The following is a 5932-nucleotide window of genomic DNA, read 5'->3' as shown; positions in this document are numbered from 1 at the left end:
ATCCAACGCCTCTTTGACAATCGAAGAACCAATTAAAGAAGACGCCGAGTACGAGACCGAGGAAGAAGAAGACCCTACATTCGGTCACGTTTCCGATTCCGACGACGAGTTAGCTCTTACCATGGCTAACATTGATGAAATCCCCATGGGGGAATGGAAGAAGAGGATGCGCGACGACACTGGCCCGGGACTTGTGCAACCTGCAATTCCCGCGACTACTACTTTTGAGCTCAAGGGTCATATCCTAGCTTTACTTAAAGAAATACCTTTCTATGGAAAAGACCACGAAGATGCCTACAAGCATTTGGATGAAGTCAATGATGTAGCTGATTACTTCAATGTTCCAAATGTGCCTCGCGAGACTCAGCTACTTCGCATGCTTCCAGTGACATTCAAAGGCGCTGCAAAAGACTGGCTCAAGTCACTTCCTCCCGGATCAGTCACCACATGGGCCAAGATGAAAGAAGAATTCATTGATCACTTTTGCCCGCCTTCCAGGATAGCCAAGTTGAAGAAGGCCATTGCAAACTTTGAACAACAAGCTGGAGAGTCGCTATATGAAGCTTGGGAGAGGTACAAAAGCTTACTAAGAAACTGCCCACACCATGACTTAAATAGCCAGCAAGAAGTCTCCATTTTCTATGATGGAGTCAATGTCACAACCAGGCAGTTACTTGACTCGCAAGGCCCGCTCACAAAGAAGCCACCCCCGGTAATCAAGGAATTAATTGAAGAATTCTCTAAGCACTATAGAGAATACCACAACCCAAGACATGATGTTACTAGGGGAGCTGCATATGCAGCTACTGAAGACTTGTCCGCGGTCATGGCTATGCTAAAAACCATGGATAGAAGGATGGATAAAATGGATCAAACGATCCATGCCATTAGGGTGGGTTGTGAAAACTGCAATGGGCCTCATCTAACCAGAGATTGCGACCTGGATGAAAATGGCAACAAGAAGGTGCAAGTATGTTGTTCAAGTGGAGACCGATATGATGAAGATTGGCGAAAACCAAAGAAAGAGTGGCTCCCATATGAAGAGTACAAGAAGGCTAAGAAGGAGAAGTTCAGGCAGAAAGGAAGAGGTTTTTACCAAAAGGAGGAGCCGGTACAAGAGAGAAAACCAAGTTTGGAAGAAATGCTTACCAAATTTGTAGCTGCTTCAGAAAAGAGACATAGTGATCATGATGCTGCAATTCAAGAAACGAGGACCATGCTTAGAAACCAGCAAGCATCTATCCACAACATAGAAACGCAGCTAGGGCAACTTACTCAACAAATCAACCAAAGATCACCAGGCGAATTTCCTAGTAAAACCGAAAATAACCCACGAGGGGCGCACATAAATATAGTTACAACAAGAAGTGGGAAAATAATCACTCCCCTGGCCCCTATTCAGACTGAAGCATCCAAAGAATCACAGAAGGAGGATGCAGAAAATCAAGCAGGAAATCAAAATCTTCAATCTGACAGCTCTCTACTCGCCGAGTACCAAATATGGAATCGGCGAGTAAACTGCCAAATCCGAAGGAATAGGTCCCTGAAAAGCTGTATCAGCCTCCAATGCCATACCCAGCCCGAGCTAAGAAGGAGAAGCAGGAAGAGGAGTACCAGAAGTTTCTAGATCATATCAAGGCTCTTCAAATAAACATACCCTTCATTGAAGTCGTCACCCAAATGCCCAAATATGCTAAGTTCCTTACGGAACTTCTCACTAATCGAAGGAAGATGGAAGTAGTGAACAAGGTAGTCCTCAATGAAAACTGCTCAGCTGCTATGCTAAATAAGCTACCAAAGAAGAAAGGTGACCCGGGGAGCTTAACTCTACCTTGCCAATTTGGCAACTTGGCTACCATTCATGCCTTAGCCGATTCGGGAGCAAGTGTGAACCTAATGCCATATTCATTCTTTAAGAAGCTGGATCTTCCGGAACCAAGGCCAATTCGCATGGCAATTCATTTAGCAAACAAGACAGTCACGTTCCCAAGAGGCATATGCGAAGACTTACTAGTCAAGGTGGACAAATTCGTCTTTCCAGCAGATTTTATAATTCTAGATATGGAGGCGGATCCTCAAGTCCCGATCATCCTCGGAAGACCCTTCCTCAACACGGCAAGTGCTATAGTAGACATGAGGGATTCAAAGCTTACTTTGCGGGTAGGTGATGATTTTGTAACTTTTGGGGTTGATCAAGCCATGAAGTATGCAAGGAACAGTGACGACACGACGTTCTCAATTGACATGCTAGACGAACTATTGGAGGAGTGCGTAAGTGAAGATTCCAGCAAGTGCACAATTTTTTATGAAGAATTTGATGCAGAAAGAGACTTAATGGAGATCGAAAGGTTGCTGGAAGAAGCTGAATTTGAAGAAATAGTCAAGCAAACTGACAGATCTACTCGCCGAGTAGGGCCGATCTACTCGCCGAGTTCATCCTCAGAAAAATCAGAAGTCGTGAATTCAGCTACCAACTCGCCGAGTCCCTCACCTGTACTCAGCGAGTACAACAGTCAGAACCAAAAATCCAAACTCAAAACATTACCAGAGCATTTGGAGTATGCTTTCCTTGAAGAGGGCAACCAAAAGCCAGTAATCATAATCTCTGACCTGTCCAAATCTGAAAAGGAAGAGCTCGTGCAAGTGTTGAAGAAGCGGAAGCGGGCCATAGCATGGAGCGTCACCGACATTAAGGGAATAAGCCCATCTTACTGCTCTCACAAGATCAATCTGGAAGAAGGAGCAAAGCCGGTTGTACAGCACCAAAGAATATTAAACCCGAATATGCAAGAAGTAGTCAAGAAGGAAGTGGTTAAACTCTTAGATGCGGGAATTATCTATTCCATTTCCGACAGTCCGTGGGTGAGTCCGGTCCAAGTGGTGCCCAAGAAAGGAGGGATGACGGTCATAACCAACGAAAAGAACGAGCTAATTCCGACACGAACGGCAACCGGTTGGAGAGTGTGCATCGATTATCGAAAGCTAAAGGATGCCACTCATAAAGACCATTTTCCCTTACCTTTTATTGATCAAATGTTAGAAAGATTATCGGGCCATAGTTACTATTGCTTTCTAGACGGATTCTCGGGTTATTTCCAAATACCCATAGACCCAATGGACCAAGAAAAGACCACATTTACTTGCCCAAGTGGGACTTTTGCTTATAGGCGCATGCCCTTTGGGCTATGCAATGCACCCACGACTTTTCAAAGGTGTATGACCGCCATATTCCACGATATGGTGGAAAAATTCATGGAAGTCTTTATGGACGACTTTTCTGTTTTTGGATCTTCTTTCCATGACTGTCTCACAAATATTGACTTAATGCTTGCTAGGTGTGAAAAAACCGACTTGGTCCTCAATTGGGAGAAATGTCACTTTATGGTTAAGGAGGGTATAGTGTTAGTCCACAAGGTTTCCAAAATGGGAATTGAAGTGGATCGGGCAAAGATTGACACCATTGTCAAATTACCACCACCAACTAATGTGAAGGGAATTAGAAGTTTTCTAGGACACGTGGGTTTTTACAAGCGTTTCATAAAAGATTTTTCCAAAATAACTAGACCTCTAACACAATTACTATTAAAAGATGCACCATTTAATTTTACGAAAAAGTGTTTAGAGGCATTTGAATTTCTAAAGGAAAAATTAACTAATGCCCCGATCATTGTTGCACCAAATTGGAGTTTACCCTTTGAAATTATGTGTGATGCTAGTGACTTTGCATTAGGAGCTGTCCTTGGACAAAGGGTTGATAAGCACTTTCGACCCATATATTATGCTAGCAAGACTCTAAATCCAACCCAAGAAAATTACACCACCACGGAAAAGGAATTGTTAGCTGTGGTGTATGCTTTTGATAAGTTCTGTCCTTATTTAGTTTTATCTAAAGTAACCGTTTTTACTGACCACTCTGCTATCAAGTATTTATTTGCCAAACAGGATGCCAAGCCAAGACTGATACGATGGGTGCTACTTCTTCAAGAGTTTGACATAGAGATACGAGACAAAAAGGGAATGGAGAATGTAACAGCTGACCACTTGTCAAGGCTTGAAAACCCGCGATTTCACGAAGATAGAGTTGGCGATGATTTTCCGGACGAGTATATTATGGTAACTATGGGAGAAGAACCATGGTTTGCAAATATAGCTAATTACTTAGCTAGCAAATACATCCCAAAAGATCTCACAAGTCAACAAAAGAAGAAATTCTTTTCTGAGTTAAAATATTACTTTTGGGATGAACCATATCTTTTCCGAAGCTGTGCGGATGGGATAATACGAAGATGCGTGTTTGGGAATGAAAGCCGGAAAATATTAGAGCATTGTCATAGCGGGCCCACTGGTGGACATCATGGAGCACATTACACTCCTAGGAAGATCTTTGACATTGGGTTTTACTGGCCCACGATTTTTAAAGATGCAACCCAATTTGTCAAAGAATGTGATGCATGTCAAAGAGCGGGAAACATTTCATCTCGAAATGAAATGCCACAACATAGTATCCAAGTGTGCGAGGTATTTGATGTGTGGGGGATCGACTTCATGGGACCATTTCCCATGTCTAAAGGCAACAAATACATATTGGTGGCGGTGGATTATGTTTCCAAATGGGCGGAGGCACAAGCGTTACCAACTAATGACGGTTGGGTAGTGGTGCGGTTTTTAAAGAAGTTATTTTCACGTTTTGGAGTCCCGAAAGCTCTTATAAGTGACCGAGGCATGCATTTTGCCAATGATCAACTAGAGAAGGTTCTAAGGAAATATGGGGTAACCCATAAATTTTCTACATCCTACCATCCACAAACAAGTGGACAAACCGAAGTGACAAATCGAGCTTTAAAGCGAATCTTGGAGAAATCGGTGGGGAGCAATCGCAAAGAATGGTCGGATAAGCTAGACGATGCACTTTGGGCCTTCCGTACAGCTTTCAACACACCTATTGGTACTACACCATATAGGTTAGTTTATGGAAAGCAATGCCATTTGCCGGTAGAGATAGAGCATAAAGCGTTTTGGGCTTTAAAGATGTGTAACTTCAACATGGAGGAACTCAAGAGCAACCGGTTAATGCAAATGAATGCTCTTGAGGAGCTTAGAAATGATTCATACTCTAGTTCGTTGATTTATAAAGAGAAGACCAAGATGTGGCATGACAAGAGGATAAAAGAAAATAAAGAATTTCATGAAGGCCAAAAAGTGTTGCTCTTTAATTCACGACTAAAGCTTTTCTCGGGAAAACTCAAGTCAAGATGGGATGGTCCTTTTCTGGTAAAGACGGTGTTTCCACATGGTGTTATAGAGCTATTGTCAAGAGATGGAACACCTTTCAAAGTCAATGGACATAGGGTCAAAAAGTATGAAGAAGGAATCCCCAGGAATGAAGGTATGGAAATATTGCGGTTACTGAAAGGCGTTGCAACCACGTAGAAGGGGAGGAGTCCAACTAATGACTCCTTAAAAAGAAGCGCTTCTCGGGAGGCAAGCCGAGTTTCAAGTTTGAATTTTCTTTCCTTTACTTTATTTTTTAGTTTTTCATTCATCTTCTTCTAAGAATATAATTGCTTGAGGGCCAGCAATGCCTAGAGTGTGGGGTGGATGGTTAAAAATGAGAAAATTCATTAATTTTTCAAAAAACATTAAAAAATTTTCAAAATGTGAGGATTACTCGCCGAGTAAGCACGTATACTCGGCGAGTACCTGCCCAAATAACCCAATAAACGCGTAAAAGCATTTCTACTCGGCGAGTAGATCTTTTCTACTCGGCGAGTAGCCAACTTACACAGATGGTATAAAAACTGTAAAATAAGGGTTTTCACCCATTTAACCTAAACACTCGCCGTGCATAGCATCCTTCAAGCACCCTCTGAGATTTCTTCAATTTTCCACTTAATCATCGTCTTTCAAAGGAAAAGGTAAGATCTTTATACTT

At 42.3% G+C, this 5932-nt stretch overlaps 1 non-coding gene across 1 annotated transcript; it reads right to left on the bottom strand.

The window, feature by feature from the left end:
* Positions 1 to 505: 505 nt before the first annotated feature.
* Positions 506 to 612, bottom strand: LOC145151692 (small nucleolar RNA R71). The gene has a single exon (XR_013732253.1). It is a non-coding gene; the product is annotated as a small nucleolar RNA R71 (small nucleolar RNA).
* Positions 613 to 5932: the final 5320 nt, after the last annotated feature.

This window comes from Lactuca virosa, chromosome 1, assembly GCF_052849685.1.
Source record: "Lactuca virosa cultivar CGN04683 chromosome 1, Lactuca_virosa_CGN04683_v6, whole genome shotgun sequence".
Lineage (NCBI taxonomy): Eukaryota > Viridiplantae > Streptophyta > Magnoliopsida > Asterales > Asteraceae > Lactuca > Lactuca virosa.
Note: the sequence above shows the minus strand (reverse complement) of the source record. Positions and strands in the feature narration are given on the sequence as shown.